Genomic DNA, 26,672 nt, shown 5'->3' on the forward strand with positions numbered 1-26,672 from the left:
TCTGGGTACAATTTTCAGTCAATTACGTAAAATTAAATAAATTTTTATCATAAAGAGTAAAACACACTGAAACTTAGCAATCAGCTTTAAAATTTACTACCACTATTACTACCATCACGCCGTTTCCCGGCAGGGGTAAGCAGAGATGATGGAACGCCACACTCTTCTGTCCTGACATACACCCCTAGCTTCCTTCATATTCATACCAACATCTAGTCATACATGCCCTCCGATTACGCAGACTTTTGACACCACCAGATTTTAGGTTGTGATTGATGAATTCTCTTTTGGCCGTCCTCTTTCTGTTCTCCCGCTCACATTCGCCACATATGTTTTCTTAGCCATTCTCTAGTTATTCATTCGCTCCACATGTCCATACCACCTAAAAAAATCTTTAAAAAAATAAGTATGTGGATAATGTATGCGACGTGTGTAATGTATGGATAATATGTATTTGAATAATGTTTACAGAGAAAAACATGTATGTGGGAGGTAAAATGAATGTGTTCCAAAGGGATAAGAGCTATTGCTTGGTTTCGTATGTGCGGTAAAAGAGTTAAGGCAGGGTCATGGGTCACAAATAGTGTTCGGAGGGTCACAAATACTGATCTGAGGGTCACAAACAGTATTCCGAGGGACACAATTCACGGGCAGCCTATAAACGGCGCGTGGCCATTATTGTGAATAATAAATTATAAACGGATTGCTCAATAAACGTCACAAAATACCTGGTCTGCATATTATTTCTGCGCAAGTTGTAATTCTGAACCGACACACGGAGATGCCCGCGTAGCTCAGGGAACGGACATTTTAAGTCCAATTCTGAACGAAAAATAAATAATTGTTTTTGTCGACCCGAAATCTATTTAAAAAATTGTGAGAAATGTTTGTGTTTATTATTTACATAAATGCTTCAATTTCGAACTATTTATGTGAGTCTAAGCGGCTTATTATTAGAAATAGGTATCAAATTGTGGTAAAGTGGGTTCGAACCAAGAAACTCTGACTCAAGAGTCCGCGACACTAACCACGGGACCACAACCCGATAGTCAAAAATATCAAAAATAATTCTATAAGGTGTATGGGCATGTGGAGCGAATGGATAGCGAGAGAATGACTATGAAATTATATGTGGCGAATGTGAGAGGGAAAACAGAATTGGCACGATCAGATCTATCAGAAACTAAAATCTAGAGGTGTCAAAAGTTAGCGTAATCGGAGGGCATGTTTGACTGAATGTATGGATGTGAAGGAAGCTAGGATTGTATGTCAGAACAGAAAAGTGTGGCGTTTTATCCTCTCTGACTACCCTTGCGGGGAAACGGCGTGACATATTTTTTTTTTTAAAATCGGTATTACACAAAGTGAACGATGAATGATAAGGATGCTGTAATTGAGAAATGAGCCACTTTTCTCAGTGAGCTGGTTTATTGACATACAGCGACTGTGCTCTTAGCCATGGATTTTGTGTGGGTCGGGTTCAGTTCCATTATTCCTAGCGGATATTTAGGAGTCCCAAAGGACGCGGCATAACATATTAAAAGAATTTATGTGTATTGAATGGGAGCACATTCTTCAGACCTTTACACTAACCCGGGACATCGTAAATTAATCAGACAATGACTGAAGGTACATTGTACATTGTGTTACAGGACCACAAACAAAGGATTAACGGATTATTTATGGTAATATAATTATTAGGTTATCATAAATTTGGGTGAAATGGAAACAAGCAAAATTAAATGGTGTTTAAATTTTAACCCTTAAGGAAACTGCAAAAAAAAATGTTCCTTACGAAGATATTATAGATATGTATTCGTTCATAATTCATTCTAGTGAAGAAATTATACTGGTCGACAGTAATTTTGTTAAATGGATTATCGTAGCCGTTTTTTTTTTAAATTATTTAAAATCATGGTTTTCAACCCCTGCCTTGTTGATTTTGTCTAGTCTTCCGCCAGTCTCAAGATGTCGGCAACGACGAAACACCGAAACACCATCATTGGTCAAATAAAATAAAAGTGGGAAAACATTATTCTTTTATTCAAATAGTACGGTTTTTTTTCACAAGAAATCCTTAAGGCTCTACAAAATTGAAATCAGAGCAAAAAATGTAACAAATACTCAAATTCATTTAACAAAAAAAAACATTTCGTCGATCAGAGTTATTAATATCAATATTAATTTCAGTGCTTTATTATATTGATATTTGTACGTAAGGATATTTAGTAAATATAGTCACATAACACAATGAATCGAAACCGGAAGACAAACAGTTAATGGGAAATATTTTTACTTATTAAGTAAAAACATGGTGTTTTATTCATTATTAATTTAATAGATTTAGAAAAGAAAGAGAAAAAGGGAAAACATAGAAGAACAGGTGGTTATTGTGTCAAATTATTACTATTATTGATGAAGGATGATGTAGAACATAAAACCCATTTCCCTTCATCCCGATTCGCGTATGTGTTCACCAACGTAATTTCATTATTAATGAAGATGAATTAGTTAGAGGAACGAGAGGAACAAATTCGTGGGTTGTGATAGATAGGTTTTCATTAGGCTGAGTGAAAAATTTGCTATGGATTTTCGATTAATCACTCTTCGGAAACGTTTGTTTTGGGGATACTTCGGAAGTCCCGAATTGATAAGTGACATGTTTCAATCTACAGAGAAGATAACAACTTTCCTAACAAAGCAATTGAGCAGAAAATTAGAGTTTTGCTACAAACCACTCGCTATTAAACATATGATAATATAACCTAAGAAAAAAATATTTAAATATATTTTTAACGTGGTTTCTTTTTTAAGGCATTATATATTTTATATAAACAAAATACTTACTTCAAGAACATATCGTAGTCGTACAGGAGAAAGTGACCAAGTGCATTTTTTTACAAAAACGTGATCATTGACTATTTGATATCTAACTAGCTTAACCTGTCCAGGAGTATGGCCGTACATGTACGGCCGATACAAAACATGATTTGTGAAAACATGTTTAAAACATGATTTATATAAAAATGATCGATGTTCGAAAATCATGTTTACCAGTGTAAATATATATTTTTTTTCAAGAAAATATGTTTCTTATAGCATCGACCTTGAATTATAAAAAGTAAGTAAAAAATAGCAAAAAAACTCACTCCTCAGCTATAGTTTTGTCCGCAGAAACTCACTCCTGGACAGGTTAATATTGCCCTGAATTTTTTTTTAAGTATTTTACTATTGAAAATATAAAATATTATACTTCCAAATTTAAAGGATTTTAAACTTGGAAGTATAATATATTGACTTGTTAAAAATGACTAACTGCATTGATGTTTATTTTCTAGCCAAGCAAAAGTGATTTGAATGGCCCTCCTGAACGTTTTACGTTTTGTCAGTTGGTCACTTTCTCCTGTACGACTACGATATACACAACCAATAAAAATACTCATAGAACCACAAGATCAACCATTTTTATTTCACGAAAATGGTGCTTTATAATTATTGTTACTATTACGCAGAAAAAAAAAATACCATATTTGGTTAAATGAACGTTGAACATTTATAAATAAAGCTTTTCATCTTTTATCCAATATACATAAAATGATAAAAACTATCTCCTGGAGTTGTTAAAAAAAAATACATCACGAAGGCAGGTAACCGAAATATATAGTGTCATTCGGCCACTCATCATTATTTTACGACTCTTAACGCTTGACAGAAAAGCAAGTATTCAATCAATAAAAAGTATTTTCAAATTTGGAACTTGACAATTGGAAAATCTCACTATGAAATAGAAATTGTTAATTTAAACAGTAAATGTTTAATAAATAAATACGAGTAAATGTTAAATTTATGTTGAAACCCACAATGGCAACACAAATATCGACATTAAACTGAAATTGTATTTTACATTAGGTACTAAAAATTTAAATTGAAACACTATTCACAATTTTGCTGAATTTATTTATTTTTGTAACAGCTGTTTATCAATCTGTATAAAGTCTTTATTTTATTTTTTTTAAAAAGGTTAATATATATGTTATTATTATTTGCAAAAAAATGTATGTTTCATACTATTTTTGTACGCCTAGGTGATACTTTATTGAAAATATGAATTAGAGCTCGAACTCAAAAATTCTGATTAAAGAGTCCGCGTGTCCCAACCAAATAATGCATGTAAATGTGATAAAATTAGTTACGTAATTATTTTAATAAATGTAATAAATACAAATCAAATACATAAATAAAAAGCGCAACTTTCTAAAAAAATCTACCAACAGCTGAAATTTATTGAAACTTACTGAAACTTGATTAATATCCATTAAAAAAATATTATTTCCTTATGTGCATTAATAATTATCGCATTACAGTTTTAACGTATATTTGAGGTAAAATAATAAATAAGTGATATTATATAAAAAGCATAATAAAAAGGAAAAAGGTACAATATAAGATCATATAGCACGCCACGAAAAAACCTTTTCAGCATTCACTCTCTCCCGAATTTGTTTGTTCAACACTTGAAACTTGCTAAGGGAAAACTTGATCTCCCCACAAATTGTCATTGGACCTTTCGTTCCGGGATTTAAAAACATAAGCGCTGAGAGAAATACGAGAAATAAATTAAGCCGTGAGGATGAAAGAGAGAAAACTAGGGACGAAACAACAATGTTGATTAAAAGATTTTGAGCCGGAATATGAAGGAGCCGAGTGGGAGAAGATTTATGAGCGGACTATTTAAAAGGGAAAGAAAACTTAATCTAGGGCAGGTTATTGTATTTTAATATGCACAAGGGAGGGTGTAATTCCTTTGAAGGGCGAGGGCCTGCCGTAAGTATGACTCGAGAGGAAATAAATTAATAATTTGTATTTAATCTCTGATCTCTAATGGCGAAATTACAATTTTATTTCAAGGCAAAGATTACACAAATTTATTGTGCGATTAAATCTTTACATTGAAAATAATATATTTGAACACGACTTTTTATCCAACAATAAAATAATACTTTGTAACTCTATCGGAATTTTTGTCAAGTAATATAGCATAAATAGTATAAAAAAATATATGTTTTTTTAAATAAAAGTTTTAAACTAACTAACTAACCATCACGCCGCTTCCCCGAAGGGGTAGGCAGAAAGAATAGAACGCCACACCACTCTGTCTTTGCAAACATTCCTCGCCTCTTCCACGTTCATGCATCTCCTCATACACACCCGCCGATTGTTTCGACTCCTAACCTGACCGCTTTCAAGTATTTGGCATACCTGATCGTGCCAAGTTTTTCTCGGTCTTCCTCTGCTCCTTTTTCGTTGGTAAATACCACTATTTATTAAAATCTGATATGACACGTGTTTCGTTGCATTCCGAATCAATTTTCAAACACTGTATACGGTGTTTTAAATAATTCGAAATGCATTGAAACACGTGTCACAATAGATTTAAAGAAATAGTGGTATTTATCAGGTTCAACTAAAATTTAAAAAAATGGATAGATAAACTATAAAGTGAATGCCGAATCAATTAATTGAAAATGAATACATTGAATAATATAAAAATGTTATGAACCATCTTACGAGTATAATAAGTTACTCAGTTTTCACATTTACATTTTTGTACATTGTACATTTTTAGAAACTGTTTTTAAATGGTGTGCATGACGTATTTTCAAATGATTAAGTAAGGAATTGGGGTAAGTTGTTAATTTATTGAAAGTACTTTGAAAAAGATGCATTATCTATAATTACAGAAGTACGCAAGACAAAATTCGTAGTGGATCATAGATAAACAAAACAGAACGCGATAATATTTTAAATTTTAACGGTTTCATCGACCCAACGAAACGTCATACTGTAAATCGCCGAAACAAATGGGTTTCACTTTTGAAAAGTCTAAACCGTGGGTACATTTCCTGATTCGCAAGTATCGCAAATATCCGGGCAATTTAAAGTCTTAAATCTCCCCGGAGTGTTCACATCTTGGCGCGGGAAATGGCCTGTCGCCCGCCATTCCCGCGCAAATGAGAAAAGTTTTCCCGCCAAAAATGAGCAGCCGCATTATTTTCTGCATGCGGAACGGATTCGGCTTCGGGCCTGTTACACATAACCATTAGGCCGGGTTCATAGACATTTTGGTTATTTATAGACGTAACATAGATGGCGTGAATAATTTTTAATTTAAGTTTTACTTAGTAAATACCAGTATTTCCTTAAATCTACTGATTTTGACACGGGTTTCGATGCATTCCACATCATTTTCAAACACCGTTATTATGTAATTACGGTGTTTGAAAACACGTGTCATAGTAGAAATATTAGTTATTACTAAGTAAAACTTATATTAAAAATGGATATATTTTACCACAAAGTGACTGCTGAATCAATTAATGAAGGTGAGAATCAAATCTTTAGCAACTTTTATCCATAACATTTTGAGTGTGTCTAAATACTTCGTGTGTTCACAAATTTGGATTATCTCCAATAATAGGAGTTGATTTTCATATTATCATTTGACATCTCAACATGGATGAAGAAGAATATGGAAGTTTGGGCATTTACTGGGCTTACGTTCAAGTGATCACATATACCCATGATTGACAACCACACTACTAAAATTCTTGGAAGTTCTATACAGTATATGTAATCCAATATCGAAACATTGTACGTACTTGAATCATTAGAATTTTCACTCGAGATATCTATTGGTGAGATGAAGAACGTTTTTTATTGAGCAGACTCTTATAATTGTACGTGAGTTCCGAATCCTGGATTATAAAAAAAAAATCATCACATACCTATATATTCACAACTTAACTTTACGATAATGTGACGTCACTAGGTTTCCCCGTGACGAGGTTAAATTTTACGATACATGTTTATTAAGTAATTTGATTGGTTACTTGTCTATCACGAGTCATATAATCATGAAAACCGCGGCCAAATGATACAATGTATTTAAATCTACCAAACCTCCGTTATCTAATTATGTAAGGCACTTTAATTCATAGTTTAGATATTTAATGACTTTATGGATAATGGAAGCAGGTTATATAGCTTTATTACGTTATACTCAAAGTTACTTTGAACAAAAGTGGTATAAGTATGATTTTAATTGATAAATTTATCTTGTTGTTCTATACTGGTATATGTTTTCATGTGGTATGTATGTTATTGGTGATTTGTGTTTTGTTATGATACGTAATTGATTTGTTTTTATTTTATTAATAAATAATTATTGCATTTTTTTATTTTTTGACAAACCTTTACGTCTAAATAGTAGGCAAGGGCTTATCGAATTTATATATAAATAATTGAAGGTTAATAAATGTGATTAAAATTATTATACATTCTTTTTAATATAAACTCACTTACTTACAATCACGCCGCATCCCCGCAGGCCTAAGTAGAGAGCAAATAACACTACACTACTCTATATTTGTATACATTCTTTGCCTCTTCCACATTCATCCATTTCCTCATACAAACCCGCCTATAAATCAGATTCCTGACATGACCACTTTCAAGTATTTAAAACCCTTAATTATGTTCGTTTAATGTGAGTTTTTTAATGAATTCTTTCAATTAAAATAAATTAAATAAAATTATTGCTATACCATTTGAATCAATACAACCTTTGATTAACAAACTGAATTAATACATACATATTACATAATTAGTATTTAAAAAAAATAAATCTCTTGAAAAGAAAAAACTTTCGTGATTAATAATAACATTGGAAAAATACAATTTGAGAAAAATAAAATTAAAGTGCGTACGATACAATAAAATAAAATATCTACTACAAAACGTACGGGATCGTTCGCTGTCTCAAAATATATGAATGTGCCTTGTGTATAAAAGCGCACGATTTAGACTCCAAACGAAAAAAAAGAAACACGTTGTCAGAATCATATATTAAGAAACATATTGGAATACCGAGCTACGCACTAGAAAAACGTCTCCGGCGAAACAATAAGCAAAAGCAAATTACGTTTTATTTTAGCACACCTGCGCGCAAATATAGTACCGAAGTCAGCTTTCCGATGGGGAAAAAATACGAGATTGTCGGGTTAAAAAGTGCCGAGAACAAAACATCTCGCCCAACTTTTCTTCTTACCGAGGAATAATTCAGTTTACCGAATGGCGGTATCGGTTTTCGCGAAAAAAATACGCCATAACCGAGATTTTAATACTTTTTTATAGTGGCATTATGTGTTACGAGTGCCATTGAATTTGAATATTGTTACTGATTTTATCTCAGGGCTTTTCTCCAAGGGTAGATATGCACCCCAGAAATATAAGACAATTTTTCTATAGCGATACGAACACACATTCAGTACTTTTTGACATCTTACCATAGATGAACAAGAATATGGAATTTTATTAATTAATTCGGAAATCGCTTTGTCGTGGGAATTTTGTTTCCATTTTTAATTTAAGTTTTACTTGGTAAATGCCACTATTTCTATTGTAATACGTGTATCGATACATTTCACATTACTTTCATGGTGTTTGAACTTTATAAACTTTATATCCAATTTGATAATTAATACATAATACAAACTTCACTTCTGTAGAGTAGTGGTAAGCGCGTTTATCTAGTGCACTGGAGGTCCCGGGTTTAATTTCTAGGTGAGGGGGATATAAGTGATTTTACTAGAATATTTATTTAATATCACACCTAACCTTCTAATAATAATGCACTATTGGATGGAGATACGAGTTAGAAGAAGAAGAGAATGTGTCGGGTTGTTTTTTGTGGTTAGTGTCGCGGACTCTTAAGTCATAGATTAACGGTTCGAACCCACTCTACCACAATTTGATACCCATTTTTAATAATGAAACGCTTAGGCTCACAGAGATAGTATGAAATCTAAGTCCTTTTGTAAATAATAAAAACACAAATACTTATCTTTTACAACAACAAAAAAACATCCCACAAATCGAGTGATAAATAAATCCAACTCTCCTCACTTTTTAATATAAAAGGTATAATTAAAAATCTCAGTAGATTAGCTATCCCAATTCAACACTTAATCATATTGTTACACAAAAATATAGCGAAACCACAACATTGCACACATAATGTGGACAATTATACGTACGTCACATACTAAGTGAAGTGTATGCCGTGTGTACATAGGTGGACGTCAGGTGTTAGCGCAATAAGCTTAACCTATTGTGCTTGTAACACTACGTCATTTGGCAGGGGACTGGAGACTAATATACAACAGGCAGCATCACAATATATCTGGTATGCGGGCGGCACATACATAAGTCAGCCGGCATTACAGTGGCTCTATAATATTGACTTCCTACATAACGACGCAAAGTGTTGGCGCCGTCTCGTAAAACGAATAACGGCCGTTACGACGAAAGATACAACCCCTAAAGAAAGAGACAAGTTGCCCTTCAAAAGGGCCGAGAGAAACGAAGTCGACGGGAAAAAAAATCCAGTTTTGCTTACCCCGCCGATTCGAGGGGATGTTTTAGCAGTTAACGAGGGTAGGAATGCTATCGAAATGGGGCGAAAATGTGTAAGTACGGTTCAGATACAACGGCGTTATACGCGGGGGAGGGGGTAACTGAGCCAGTTCGTAAAATACATTATTGAAAAGAGCGTCTCGGAAAAGTTACAGCGTTCGGAAAATGGTGTATGCTAAACAGGGGATTCGATCTTCCTGTTTGGACCTTGGAAAAAGTGCCCTACAAACTCCGGTGAGATTTATGGTTGCGTTCAATATATCGCTAGAAACGTAAAGGTGCGTAAATTTTAATATGATTTAGGGCTAACGGTCCAGACAAAGCACTTGGAGGATGGTTTAATCACTATCAAGAGTAAAGCTAGATTTTTGTTGTGTCATACGTTAATACATATACGATTATTTAAAATATATATAGGAACATATCATATACTACTTATGAAGAAGTATTTTTAAAACGTAGTACCCTATTACAGCAGAGTGATTAGTAGAATGGTCCCACAAATCTAGTTTTGACATCTAGATCAACAATAACTTTGTGATTTCCTATTTAATAACATAAAAACTGACATTCTTCCAAAACTACTGCATATCTTATCAAAATGTGTTTATTTCTTCTGTCAATTTCTTGTAATAAAAACAAATCGCTAATTTAAATTTTCAATCTTAGTCTTTATTTTGTCACAGTTCTACACATACCCATTAAATAAGTTTTTTTTAATTGCTACTAAAAAGCAGTAATTTTTAATCTGAAAAACAACTCTCGCATATAGTCGTTTTCATTGTGATATTGATAAAACAGTCCTACTAATTATTTTAAAAATACGTTTCTTTACAAAACACATACATGCATGTTTCTACAAAATGGTTTTAAAACACGTCTTTAAAAGCGCCCTTCAAAATACTACATATTTTACGAAAATATCGCTATGCAAATTATCCAAAATTATTATTCTTAATATACAATCGTGTAACATAGTTTGTTGTTGAATAATGTCGTATTCCGTAGATGGATCCATTAACATGAGTATCATCAAGCATACGCCAGTCAAAATTCACTCCTCGAATTCCCGCAATGCCTTGAGATATGACGTCTTCTTTTGAAGCGCTTATCTCGGGCTAGGATATTCATACGAAAGTCGCAAGTTTCCCAGGACATCCGCGCCCTTATCGGGAGGATAAAGGACGCATCCAGAACTATTATACAATAGAAAACACCTCCAGAATATTCCCCCTAGAACTTTGCCGCCCTTGTAAATTTGGAAACAAAGTTTGGAGAAGGCGCTGGCGTTGTCTCGGTCTCGGGTCGCAGCTCAGGGGTGAAAATGAAAGATTTGTAATATGAATGTAAATCAGATATGACGCGAGAATGATAACGCCGAGACAAGACGTAATATCTTCAAAATTGAAAGGATTGGAAAACTTTTGTATATTACTTAGCAAAAGTAATATAACGTGATAGGAAAGGAAATGGACTCGGTGTTAAACTATTTATTATACGAGTATAATTTGTTATATGAATTGAAAATCGCATGTCATTTTTAATGTGCTAAGGCAGACACATTAGATAGTATTTTATATAGGTAAAATCTACATGTATTAACATTATTAAAAAGATAAACAAATAAGATATCAAAATGATTATTTAAATTAATAAAACACAAAGAACAGCCGTCAGATCTTCATTATGTGCACTAAATATTTTAACAGGATACTTAAACTTTGCGGTAACCCTGATTACAGTTAAAGAGGTCTTAGAGATTTTAACTCTTGCGGTCGAAACAATAAATGTCGTCAAACTTAGCCAGAATTTTCTTTTTGTTGCAATTGAAACATCCATATATTTATTTATAAAAATATACATGCATATAAAGAAAGTGTATTAAAATTTACCTTTGATTTTGGAGCAATGATCGATGTGTCTGCGTGCGTGATGTGTGTTTGAATCTGTAATAAATAAAAAATTATATAATTTTTAAATTAATTATTTGTTCAGTACTCACATTTTCTGACGTTTTCACACTTCTGTTCACCTCTATCAAGGTTAAAGATTTTTTCATTACTTTATTTACATTAATGTGAAAAATGTCTGTGAAATCGCAAAAATAAGTAGAATATTTTTTACAACATTTTGAGTATGTCCAAATACTTGTTCACAAAATCTGGATTATCTCCAATTACAGGAGACACTCAAAATGTTGTAAATAAATTATCTGGTCAAATTAAAAGCTTAATGATAAAAATTAAAATGGTATTTTCTGGCGTTTCTCATGTGTGTGATTATAATCCAGGATTCGGATCTCACATACTAATATAAGAGTTTCTGCTTAATAAAAAGCTTCTTTACATCTCACCAATAGATGTCTCTAGTGAAGTTCTAGTGATTCATGAACAAGGTTTCTAAATTGATTCATATATATAGAACTTCCAAGAATTTGAGTAGTGTGGTTGTCAATAATGGGTAGAATTGGTTAATGTTACACGTGTGTAAAGTGATCACTTAAACCAGCCTGTGACGGTCGTAAGCCCCGTAAATGCCCAGACTTCCATATTCTTCTTCATCTTTGATGAGATGTCAAAAAAAAAAAAAAAATTATTAATTTCATTTACGTTCTCTCCTATAAAATCCAAAAAAATGTTTTTAAGTATTTTTTAAACAAGCAGGAATTTAGGTTTCTGAAATATAATTTGCATTCATTCAGGAATCTCAGGAACCTATTTACAGAAAAAAATAAAAAAAATATTTACAATTTTAATATTATATATAATATCAGACACTGGATTATGCGCCCTACGGAAGAGATATATACAGGTTTTTTGCATCTCCATCATACATGTTTCAAATCAAGTTGAGACACTTTTAAAATAAATAAATTGTGGCAAATGATATTTAACATATCGCTCACTCCTTTCAAGAACGTCATAAATCAAAAAAACTTGATTTTTCAGGAGAACGTTTTTAAAGTTAAAAAATATAACACAATGTATTAAAAATAAATTCTTCTTCTTCATCTTCTTGCTCAATGCTGAGCGTCGTGGTCTTCTGGAGTGTCAGGCACTTGGTGCACAAGTCCTCTCCATTCTTCCCGGTCCTGGGCCAACTTGATGGCAGCGTTTAGCGAGGATCCGGTTAATTCCTTTATTTGGTCTGTCCATCTTGTTGGAGACCGTCCTCTTGCCCGCTTGCCTTCAACTGTACCTGTTACTACCAGTTTTTCAAGACTCTTCTCAAAAATAAATATCAAGCCACTTATTGAACTTTTTAGTGTGCGACAGATCTTTTTAAGTAAAACCTGAATGTTTTTTCTCCATTTAAATAATATATAGTACTTAAGAATATTAAAAAAATAATAATTAAGCAATACCTTTTCTTCAAAATGCATAAACAATATTTTCTGCCCTGTAGCAGGTAAATATAAAGTTTTAAATATGCCGCTTTTGGTGGGCATTCCGAAAACATGCACAACTCAAAATTGACGATTTTTTATATATGACGTTGTTAAAAGAAGTGAGCGATATATACAATTTCCTGTTTTATTTCGGATATACAATACATAAAGTCAATCACACATAGAGCATTGATAAGGGGGTGAGAAAAAGGGTCAATCTTGTTCTTCTTAATTAGGCGGAGTATCCTTCCCCGGTGACTTTTCCATACATTACATTCCCAGGACGAATTCTTGACAAGTTAATGGAGGCTTAAGTATCCGTTTCCGTGAGAACACGTGTCGTTCTGTGTAGACGGTAGACGCCATTAGCAATGGGACTGGACGCTAAGTAATTGACGAGCCAAGAAATAGACATTTCGGAATTAAGGAAACAGGGTTTGATACGTAATTATATTACCTAAGAAATTTCGAGGAGCTATATATTGAGTGTGTAACATTAATTTGGGACGTAAAAGGATAAAACAAAATACTGATTTTGCGTTTTATTTGTTTTCCTTGATCTACTACTGACAACGTAGTATTTTACGAAAATGGCGCCATATAAGTTAACCAAATTTATCATTAGTTTTTATTAAGTAATCAAATAATTGAGTTTTTTTTATATAAAAACGGCTGAATGACATCTAGAGACGCTTTTTTAATTCAAGAAACGTTTTAAAATGCCCTAACATGACAATCCCCTTCTGCAATTAAATTAAATGTATATATATATATATATATATATATATATATATATATATATATATATATATATATATATATATATATATATATATATATATATATATATATATATATATATATATATATATATATATATATATATATATATATATATATATATATATATATATATATATATATATATATATATATATATATATATATATATATATATATATATATATATATATATATATATATATATATATATATATATATATATATATATATATATATATATATATATATATATATATATATATATATATATATATATATATATATATATATATATATATATATATATATATATGTATATGTGTGTGTATATATATAAATGTATATAGACTTAGAGCTATAGAGATTTTTTTCCTGGAGCTAGGATGGTAGGTAAGGATAAGAAAATTTATGTGTGAAAATTTCATCATTAACAGGTAGACAAATTAAATGTAAATATTTATGGACTTTACTTCGGAACCGGCACCCACGATGCCAGTTTCGTGATTGAGTACCTACCCACTACACAACGTCACACGTCACCTTTCTATTTATGAAACTCTTGTTTATGTCATATTCTCCGGAAATTTTTATTGTCAAACGGATAAGTCAGTAATAACGAGGCGAGTATCTATTACATGGGCAATGAAAAAAATGTTGCCAATTGCATGTTTCAGTATTCCTTTTTAAAACATACAATTTCTTTACTAAGTTCTCAGGAAGTTGTAGAACCCTCGAGGTGACACGGCGACAATCTACACTTTAATCCGACTCCAACTTGTAAACGGCGACCCACTTATAAAATATGTACTCGCTTCGAACCGAGTCCTTTTAACAAGTTTCTTTGACAAGCCAACAATAGCAACATGATACCACCCCGAGCGAGAGATGTCGCCATCTCATCCCCTCTAATCGACTATTTTCTCGTGAGTTTTGCCATTACACGCCACTGGGAGCCAAATATCCAATCAAATGATTTTATTTTTTTCCCGATTCAATTTCGTATAATTCTGCTTTGAAGAGAGAGATAAGGTAAGTAAGTTTCACCGTGTTGGCATTTTGTGGCTAAGTAAAATCCACAAAGTGAATAGGCATTGTTTTTTGGCATGTTTTAAGATATTCTGCTTCGAAAACATAGTATAAAATAATTTTTTTAGGTACCATTAGTTAAAATAATATAGAAATTTTATGATTTAAAACAACGAAAGCGTATAATTAGATGAAGCCCAAAAAAGTGTCGTGTTAATGTCCATACCATTTTTAAAGGTTTAACAAAGAACTTGAACATCACGCGAGAAATGTATGCGTAAGGTGAACTTACGGATTTAAAAAATATTTAAATGCTTGCGTTATTTAAAAAAGTTTAATTCGAACATTTTACTACGCAAAAGATTTTTTTTTACGTAAATTCATGAAATTTTACGTAGATGATTTTTTTTACCATTCGTAAGAAAATATTTAAAAAATAACAATTGTTGGGAGCTCTGAATATCCTCATCCACCTTTTACGCCAAAGAAGTTTGTGTAAATTTAAGTAATGATTAAAGAAAACACTTCGTTTTTTACCACATGAGTTTTATTATAGACTACATGTTTCAGAAGTTAATTTTTTTTTTAAACAATATATTATTTATAAACAATATAAATTCTTCACCATTGCTTTCCATTTTTCCTTTGTTTTCAAACTCCGTCCCTTGACTAACCCCCTCCCCTTACTTTCCCTTCTCCTTATTTATAGAACAATTTTATATTTTATATTTTAGTTATTATACAGACCTGAATGATGGAAGTTTAACTTCTGAAACATGTAGTCTATAATAAAACTCAAGTGGTAAAAAACGAAGTGTTTTCTTTAATCATTGAAACATGTCTTACCACAAAGTTAATGCCGAAACAATAAATAAAATAAATTTAAGTATTTCTTGAATATTGACTTTTAGTTCAGATAAAATAAGGGAGCATCAATAAAACTAAATTTTCTAAAATTTAACATGTCGTCTAATACACTGATTTCATGCAGAAGATTTATAAATACATGAAACCAAATTTAACTGTATACTCAGATAAAAAAAAAAACATTTAGCTCGAGATGCCTAAAAAAAGACGATTTTTTCTACTTTGTGAATATACTATTTTTTTTACAAAAGACTATCTTGTTAGTATAAGTTTCCATCTTTACTTAATAATTTATATATTTCGGTTTATTCAACGACATAAAAAATATTTTACAGATGGTGGAATATTTCCTCCTTATATAAAGCTATATGAGACTGTGAACTTTGCCGAAAGTACCGGTCGTAAAGTTATATACCGAGCCGAAAAGACGTGAATAACATTACATTAGGGTTTTTTGATCGATGTAATATTGAACATTACTGGTACCAATATACTCCGTTTGATTGAACGTCGATACGTTTATCGAGAGTTGACTTACATTGTAGGTTGGCATCGCTCTCGCGGCAAAAGGGAGTAACGGTGCGGGTGGAGATTTCCCACGCGAGGCGGGAAATTGAGGGAAAGTGATGGAGTAATCAGGTGAATTTGTAATCAAGTCGCGATAGACGGAACCCCCTCAGGGGATTGTAAACTTTTAAATCAAATTATCCAAAGTGTGTTGGGCTTAGCGGGCGATATTGGGTAATCCACCGAATGTGAGCGAATGAACGAGATTAATCGGGAATTTACGACGATGTTGGGAGTTATTGTATGGTTATGTTCAGGTGATCAATTTCGCGAAATTAGATAAAATGCGGTCTTAAAAGGCATAGAGGGCATACATGTTACAATTTCGAAACACATTACAGGGGTCGTAATTGTAACATTAATTATACGGATTTGCTCATATCCAGTATGTATACAACCTGGCGGGATATCGTAAGGATTATTATGATAAAAAATCTAAACATTAATTTATTACGAAAAATGTGGTCATTTATAAAGTTTTATATGTACATCTCCGTTTTTACTTCAAAAAATTCAGGACTCAAAATATTTCCACCGGGAAGAACCAACAGTAAAAAAAACATTTAAAATTGAAAATGGATTTTGTTAAACGGCTCGACAAATTATATTCATAGGAAAATGATCGTGTAACATTGTATATTTTATTTTATTCCATTAATATTGGTATCGTTAATTTTATTTAATTTTTGTAATTTCTGTACTCGGAGAGGGACTTACGAGTACATACATTATTATATTAGCACCTTAGGATTAAAACTATTAAGAAATTCTACCAAGTTATTCTTTATCGTGTCAAATATCCACGATTTTTTACCGTGTTAAAATCACACTTGCTTTCAAGAATGTTACTTTTAGAACTGTTAGCCACATTATTTTCAAAAATTACTTAAACTTTGACGTTTTATTATTATTTTCATACAAATAATTTAATTTTTGATAGTTTTTATATGATTTCACATTAAATTGATTCAATATATTTTAACACAATTTTTTAACAAAAAATATATTTAATATGTGAAAAAAGTTAAAAACGAAACCCGAATATTACAAAAAGCAAAGCGTAAGCGCTTCGGTTCCATTGTACCAAAAAAGTTTTTTTTACATTCAGAATAAAAAAGGGATTGAGTGCTCGCAGAAGCGTTTAACCATGACATCACGATGCACCATATTAGTTACATCCGAATAGCACTAGAGTTGTATACGAACATGGAAACCGATGCAGAACCCCCGGGAACCAGCCCATGGTGCAATCTCGTATGCACAATAAGTGTACCAGCTCGTACTATAAATATATGCAGGAAGAGGGGGATGCGAAATGTTCGTAGAAGCAATACGTATTGGCGATTTAATTTAATTTATTATTCCATTATTTTTCTCCATATTTATCGGGTAAATTTCAAAGAAATGGATGCATTCAAACGTACTTATAATAATAATAAAAAAAAACAATCACAAGTATACAAATATTTAAAAAATAATAAAAAATGATATTTTTATAAAATTAATAAACTTTGTTTTTACCATTTTTTATCAATACAATTCAACCTACCGGTTTCAACAATACGTTGTCATCATCGGGGTTTATTTTAAATAAAAAACAATTAAAAACATTGAAATACTCTCACCAAAAACTTCAACACACTCCATAAAAAATTCTAAATGTTATTTTTATTATTAAAGATATTATGAAATGTGCCACAAAGTATCTGCGGAAAACATTCAAGAAATAATAAAGGAAATTCATAGGTATGTAAGCGTCACTAGAAATCATACCAATTCTTTCCAAACAAGTTGTCGGGGACACCAGACAGGTAAAAATCGCTTTAAATTTAAGTTTTACTTAGCATATACCACTATATCTAGTAAAACAGGTAAAATTTTCAAATCATTAAAAAAAAGAAATATCGTTTTTTTTAGTAAATCTACTAAAAATAAATAAACACATGATCTGTCAAATTACTTTGACTTCGGTGGAATCCTTAAAAGATAAATTGTAAGTGTAAATTACAGCGCTCCGATTATGACAAGTATACTGTTTTTTCCGGATCACGAGTATACCATTTCAATTTTTAATAGATTTACTTAAACAAAATTATCTTTACATATCCGTTAATTACATCATTTGCCTGGAAAAGGTCGATTTCAGATTAGCACTATTTATAGAAGCCTATATACTTAAACTATATAGACTATTAAGTATATCTATAAGTTTAAAATAACAACTATACAGCATGATTTAATTACTATAGAAGCCCATTTAATTTACAAAATGAACCGAATAATTTAACATGACTATTAACAGAATAAAGGCAAGACAATTTTTTGAAAAAATGTCTACCAAAAATATGTATATCGAAACCTTCAGAATTGGAATTATTAATATTTCATGCTTATTTTTTTAAACAACGCAGACGAAGGTTTCTACTAGATTAATAACGTACAATTGACTATTTACGATCAAATTTTCTATTATTTATGTAGATGTCACTTCAAAGAACTTTTTGAAATCCCTACGTGTATAAACTCAAAGTCTGCATTCAGTTTGATGTGTTCTATTACACGTAGATGCATTATGTAGATAATAATGTATGGTGCCCACCCACTCTACACAACGTAGTAAATTTGGATGCATTGTAAAGTGAAGCTTGATGCGAGGACTTAGGGGTTGGAATAATTTCAGGGGGTTATTCTGGGAAGTTCTGATCACTCGAATAGTAAAATAAACCCTTGATTGGGGGTACTGGTTTATTGACTGTATGAAAACATCGAAAGTCAAAATAATCTTAAATGTGAAAACGCACATATTCTTATAATAATTAGATTTTAATTTTTGTGGTAGAATTCGGAAATATGTGCAATGTGGTGATACCTCCCCAAAATTCTATTTTTCCCTTTTCTTTTTATAAAATCCCATTTTCTAGTGATACTTTTATAACAAAAACATTATTCGATTGTAGGTCTACAGTTAACTAATATGAGGTTTTGGCGAAAGATTATGTAAAATTGTAGAATGATTTTTTTGCTTCCATATAATTTGGAAAAATAGTAAAATAAGTCATGGGCAAAGCCACCTAGGCCATGCCTTCAAATAAAATTTTCTTTCTAAACAAATCATGAATTCTTTGGTCTTTCTCTAGATGTCTTCCGAGGGTGATCCATGGCGATTGCCTGGTTCACAATATGATCAAGTTCTCTGCGTTCTATATCCTCACATATGTACCATCTTAATTGCTTTTCCTCTATTTTACTATTGATGTATTTTACATCCAGGCTTCTACGAATGCGTGAAATTTTTATTTTGTCTCTAAGGGACAAGATAAAGAGTATGTTTTAGATACTATGCATGTATTGTAACTGCAGACAGTTGGTAGAATTCCATATTGATTTGTTGGGTAATATATTCAAAATTAAACAAGGTTTATTGGATTGAATTCTACATTTATATATATATGTATATGTTAAAATGTGACGCGTTTCGTCTTATTAAGACATTATCAAACACGTGTTTGATGAATGTCTTAATAAGACGAAACGCGTTACATATTAACATATACATAAATAAATGTAGAATTTAATCCAATAAACTTTGCTTAATTTTGGAAATATTTAATTAAATTTTGGATATTTTACCCAACAATTTACTATGAATGTATTAGTAAATATCTTGCGTTGAGACGATTAAATTAAAATTTTACATCATTTCTATTATTATTATTAAGGAAATTTTATTAGTCTGTATTGTAGAGAGGGTCAGGTTTGAGGTCGCGAGAGGACAGGGTGACAGAAAGAAGGAGAAGGGGTTGTTCGCCCCGTGGGAAATTAAAGCACTCGCTAATGCAGCGACAAGTGGAGACGTTATCTGGTGACGTTGACGCTATTTAAAAACAAATAGTTTAAAAAAAGTATAGTGTGCCTCGATTAGGAAAAAATAAAGAAGGTTAAAGTTTGCAGACAATGGAAATTTCAACGCTGCATTTTTTTAATTTCAAATCCCAAATTGCAATTTAAAATTCTCATTTAGACAATAAAAAATACAGGCTAGGGAACAAAAAATTGGTAAATTTCTTTACAATTTTTTTTGGAATAACCTAAGCAGGCCTTACTTTAAAAGACTTGTTTGCAGGTTTGATAGTAAAGATAGGGAAGGTAAATATGAAAAATACATCACAAACACCCAGACCAATTATATTTTTTATAATATTTTTTTTATTAACATAATTTGTGTACAATATAAAGAACAATATTAAACATATTATTTTTTCAGAGACCCACCAAGCCATCTTGTGTGTCATGTCGGTGGAGTTCTTTTTGCAAACATTTTTTATTGTTTTTAACCATTTTAACCTAATATACACATAAAAAGAGAGAAAAATTAAGAATATAAACTTTTTTACAATTTTCATAAAATTAACTCTTGATCATTTACCTATTCCTTTATTTTGCCTTTGTTCCATATTTTATTTTGACCTCTAACATCCGTCGGCAGCAAATGAAAAATTTTCGGAACGGTATATTGCAGTGTTGGACTCCCATATTTATTTTAATTCTTGGTTAAAACTGGTTGGGACTATAAACCTTTGTTGTGTGTAAATCGTGTATCATGGTCATAATTGAATTTTTTTTAATGCATTTAACTATTCCTCTTTCAATTACATCTGTATCCTTAAGAATAGATCCCACTCCTTTCTAGAGCGCAGGGTCACTCTTCCTTCGCATAGTGAACGATCAAGATGCCATATGCATCATTTTAATGCCAATAGAAGAATAAAAGAAAAATATATTAAAATAGCAATAAAAAGTACAAAGAAATACATTTCCGGAAATCTGTTGTAGTTTTTTTAGCAGGTTTTCCAAGAAATTTTTCACGATTAAATTGCTACGTAGTATGTAATATTCTTTGGGATTGATATAACAAGAAAATCAAGTAATGTGTATACTTTTTGCTTTATTGTATTTATTCTATTATCGAAATAACCTTCCGAGCCACCCTATATAAAGCTCAGCTATATTACGATAAGAAAAAATAAGTTGATTTCTTATTTCTCCTTCGTTTTTATCCTCGCTAAACCATTGGATATTATCTCAATAATAGAAACTCCCTTAATAGAGTGGTAATCTGGATTCTGCTGTGGAATATCACATTGTATTACGAATCAGTTACCAAAGATATTTTATATATATAATGACTTTTTGTCTACGTAATAACATATTTACAAAGGCAAACGGTATAATATGATCATTCTGTAAGGAAGGTTCGTAAATGAGATGAGATAAGCAATATTATAGGTATTTTACTATTTTATTTTTAAAAGGAGTAACCCGCAAAGCCTCTGTTTTAAGAGAAAAGGTTTTTTTTGTCTGCAGGTAGAATTGTAAGGAAAGGGAGGGTAGATGTTAAAAATAAATAAAAAAACAAAATGAAAATAAATACATAAATAAATTTTGAAAATAAAACTATGGTTTTTAGCCACTTTTATTTCGTTACTTTTCTCCGGCCGGTTTCGACAAGAACCCTGTCATCTTCAGGGATGGACATGTATAAGAAGTAAATATACATCCCTAAAGATGATAAGATTTTTAAAAAAAGTGATGAGTCACAAATTCATGAGCACTATTGGTTACAAGTAAGGATTAAAAAGAATATGAATATATCAAATAACATTATATGAGTGATTATATCTTGAAATAAAGAAAAAGAAAATAAGTAAAAAATTCTATTTTTAATAGTTTAATGGTCCAAAATATACAAAATCTATTTAAAATAAGTTTAAAATTATAAAATTAAAATGTAACTTTGTTTTAAATCACTATAAATATTTTATTATAACTTTATTATAAAGTCTACCGATTCCGAAGCTAACCGCTTCTTTATCAATACTATCTACTGGTAGACATTATAATTAAGTTTAATAAAATATTTATGGTGATTTTAAAACAAAGTTAAATTTTAATTATAAAATGGAAAATCACAAAGTTAGTGCTTCAAATGTAAACTTTAAGGTATACATTTTTTTTAGTTCGTGTTTTTATTAGCAAACTGAAATATTTGCATGAAAACTTTTTTTAATTAAAAAGCTTTATAATTTTATCATACGTCTTTTGATCATAGGAGAACTTTTCTTTTAAGTCTAGGATAAAATTAAACTAAAAGGTAAACTTTGAAGTGAAAATTTGGCTACTTAAAATTGAAAGGTTAGAAGAGGGTTTGAGAGGTAAGAAGAATTTGGATTCAGATGGGAAAATATAGTTGGATGAATAGTTCACAAATATAAAACAATTTAATATATATTTTTTGATATATCGCTCACTCCTTTCATCAACGCATAATAAAAATTCATAAAATTCATCATACATAAAAAATCATCAATTATCAGTTATGCATGTTTTTGGAATGCCCAGAAAATGTCTTAAATCCCAGCAAAAACAGCATATTTTATACTTAATATTCACCCGCTACAGGGCAGAAAGTATTGTTTTTGCATTTTGAAAAAAAATATTGTTTAATTATTTTTTTGAAAATACTAAATATTTTTCAAATGGAGAAAAAACCTTCAGGTTTTACCTTAAAAGATCTGTTGCACAGTAAAAAGTTCAATAAGAGGCTTGATATTTATTTTTGATACATTTTATTATATTCTTAAACATTGACGATCTCCTGAAAAATCTAGTTTTTTGATATATGACGTTGTTGAAAGGAGTGAGCGATATGTATATTATCAGTCAAATATATTGACGAAAGAGAAAATGTTTTATATTCACAAACCTTCTTTGACATCTCATTTATTTTTCTGATGGGCGTTTATTTGCAAAAGCTAATGTATTTACCCTATTGGTAAAAAATATTGTGAATCCATTTTTTTGTAAATATTTACATCCAATTAATTTTTAATGGCCTGTACATTTGTAAATTGTATATATTTAATATAAATTTGACGAGAAGAATAAATGGTTGAACCATGAGATTCACCAGGAAAGAGATCGAGTATCTTCGACAACAAAATTATTTATCTTTATAATTGCCATTAATATGTCATTTGATACATATATATATTTAATGCGAAAAATCTGTTACTAAAATTGTCTTATTATTTTTTGACATCTCATCAGAGATGAAGAAGAATATGGAAGTCTGGGCATTTACGGGGCTTACGACCGTCATAGGCTGGTTTAAGTGATCATTTTACACACGTGTAACATTCACCAATTCTACCCGTTATTGACAACCACACTACTCAAATTCTTGGAAGTTCTATATATATGAACCAATTTAGAAACCTTGTTCATGAATCACTAGAACTTCACTAGAGACATCTATTGGTGAGATGTAAAGAAGCTTTTTATTAAGCAGAAACTCTTATATTAGTATGTGAGATCCGAATCCTGGATTATAATCACACACATGAAAAACGCCAGAAAATACCATTTTCATTTTTATTATTAAGCTTATAATTTGACCAGATAATTTATTTACAACATTTTGAGTGTGTCCAAATACTTGTTCACAAAATCTGGATTATCTCCAATTACAGGAGTTATTTTCATATTATTTTTTGACATCTCATCAAAGATGAAGAAGAATATGGAAGTCTGGGCATTTACGGGGCTTACGACCGTCATAGGCTGGTTTAAGTGATCACTTTACACACGTGTAAAATTGTCTTATTACATATTTATACGAAATAAGAGGTGTATTATATAAATAATATTAATTGCACCCGTTCGTGTCAATATGGGTATTGCACTAATTGCGGGCTAGACTAATCATTTAATATTACTATTTTTCGTTGAAATTCAATGCCGAAACAAAAAATAAAATAAAATGTTAGATATGTTTTGTTGAAATAAATAATACGTTGTATTTGTTGAAAAGACGATATTCTGTAAAAATAACGTAATTTAAAATAGACAAATATAACGACAAAAAAATCCATTCACATACAGAAAGTAATTCTTCCAAAAGAAGTAAAACATTTGCAAACTATTAATATGTAGAATTGGTAAATGTATCACGTGATTAAAATGATCACTTAAACCAGCCTATGACGGGCGTAAGCCCTGTAAATGTCCAGACTTGCACATTCGTCTCCATCTTTGTTGGGATGTGAAAAAAATGTACAAAGGACATACATGAATTATCCATAATTCACAACATTTTGAGTGTGTCTAAATACTTGTTCACAAAATTGTGTGTGATTGATATCCAGGATTTGGACCTCACATACTAATATAAGAGTTTCTGCTTAGTAAAAAGCTTCTTTACATCTCACCAATAGATGTCTCTAGTGAAGTTCTAGTGATTCAAAAACAAGGTTTCTAAATTGGTTCATATATTTAGAACTTCCAAGAATTTAAGTAGTGTGGTTGTCAATAATGGGTAGAATTGGTGAATGTTACACGTGTGTAAAGTGATCACTTATACCAGCCTATGACGGTTGTCAGCCCCGTAAATGCCCAGACTTCCATATTTTTCTTCATCTTTGATGAGATGTCAAAAAATAATATCCATAATTCAATATGTGTAATACAAAATATTATTTATTAATTACACATAATGAATTTGTGCTTAAAAATGCTTTAACTTTGTGGAATGACACGTTGATTATATTTATTATTTATTTTTAAATTAAACACTTGTATAATACCACTTAATGAGTATTATTTCAATACACACGATAAGTTTCGAAAACTGACAGAGGTTTTCATCTACAGGTGAAAAATAAAACATTAATAAATAATAATTATAATGCAATCCAAAACGCGAGCCACTTGAAGTATCATGACCAGCCCCCTAACTAACCCTCCATCCAATGATCATTTCGTTATAACTCGAATGGCACATTCAAGTTTGAAACTCGACTTCAACCGTACTACGTACAATCAGACGTACGTATCACGTAACATCACTATTCCCTCACTACTATGTATTGTATCGAAATTTCGCCTATTTACAAAGGGTATATCTACCTACCATAATATTAGTCGTGACGGAAGGGATACTAATATGATTATAGTTTCAAACGAACACCATTGTACCGATATTATACCGATGGGAACTAATAATAATGATAGAAGGTCTATCGTAGTCGTACAGGAGAAAGTGACCAACTAACAAAACGAAAAATGTTCAGGAGGGCCATTTTAGTATCTTTTGCTTGGTGAAAAAATAAATATCAATACAGTTAGTCATTTTTAACAAGTCAATTTATTATACTTTCAAGTTTAAAATATCTTTAGAATTTTTTCAGGGCAATATTAAGCTAGTTAGATATCAAATACGTTTTTGTAAAAAATGAACTTGGTCACTTTCTCCTGTATGACTACGTCATATAGTTCCAATCCTAATGTATGGAAATGAAGCATAAATTTGGCATAAGAAGGATTAAAGTATACTTTATAATGAGAATGCAGTCGAAATGCGATATTTCAGACAAATGTATGGCAAAGCGATGTAGTAAGATAGATGTTCGAATGATGATATAAGAAAATAATGCAAGGCTCAGATAAGCATTATCGATTAAAGTAAAAGAGATATGATGTGATGGTTTGGGGAGTGAAGAAATAATAGTCAGGAGACAAAATAATCGTCTAGTACGTACTCGTATTCAGTCAGGAGATGTACAAATGTAGAAAAGGCGAAGAATGTTAGCAATAACAGATTGGTGTTGCGTTCTATTCTCTCTGACTAACCCTGCAGAGAAGTGACGTGATGGTTATCTAGTTAGAATTTTTTTATGTAAGATTATGCAAATTAGTTTATTAAGAAGTGTATGTCAAGACAGACGGGTGTATCTTTTACATGATAACTCAACAAATATGAATAAGATTATGGAAGTCTGAGCATTTACAGAGCTTGCGACATGTCATTAGCTGGTGTAAGTAATTCCTTTGTAAAATTTAATATTTTACCCTCGATTGGCTACAACATTATTAATATTTTAGATGCTCAGTTTATGCTTCAGTTAAAAAAATCTTCTGTATGATAATTCGTTGACGACATCGTTTGTTTAAATTGGTAAGTATTTATTATCAAAAATCTTCTATAAAATATGCAAGAGTCTTCCCGAATTATTTTACATACCAGGAGACGGCTGATAATATTTATTTTTTATTCAAGTTATTTTTAAGATAGTTTTAATAATTTTTGCTTACTTATCCTGGATTTTGCGTCACTTATAAGTTATTTATAAAAATATATTATGAACATAATCTTTGTTTTAATGTTCATATTTTTTAGAATTAAACTACAAAAACAAGACATGGGCTCCTTGTCTAAAATGAACATTTTATTTCAATAATTTGTGCGGTCAGAATGATCGCTAGCAGTTCTACGAGTATGTAGTTTTAAGCAACAATTTATGTCCATGCCCGTTATCAATATGATTTCAAGGTCTCTTGTGACGTGAACGACCACATATGCAATAATTGTATAAATTTGAAAATAGGGCATTATTCAGATGTTGACCGATTTAGCAATACATCACGAAGTCGGTTAGTGGAATTCGTGTAACTTTAAACAGAGCGCTTAACCAAAACGCTTATATTCGTTAGCGCTGCCGACGAAGTTGAA

At 31.1% G+C, this 26,672-nt stretch overlaps 1 protein-coding gene across 1 annotated transcript in view; it reads right to left on the bottom strand.

The window, feature by feature from the left end:
* The window catches only part of Tl (toll like receptor), a 277,297-nt gene that overhangs the window by 77,560 nt on the left and 173,065 nt on the right, over nucleotides 1-26,672 (bottom strand). Inside the window, exon 5 of the mRNA XM_088263907.1 lies at nucleotides 11,367-11,420. The gene's annotated coding sequence lies outside the window, so the exon portion shown is untranslated. The remainder of the gene's footprint in view (nucleotides 1-11,366; nucleotides 11,421-26,672) is intronic.

Source organism: Brachycentrus maculatus, unplaced genomic scaffold (genome assembly GCF_059751285.1).
Source record: "Brachycentrus maculatus isolate JH-2025_06_01 unplaced genomic scaffold, ASM5975128v1 h1tg000207l, whole genome shotgun sequence".
Lineage (NCBI taxonomy): Eukaryota > Metazoa > Arthropoda > Insecta > Trichoptera > Brachycentridae > Brachycentrus > Brachycentrus maculatus.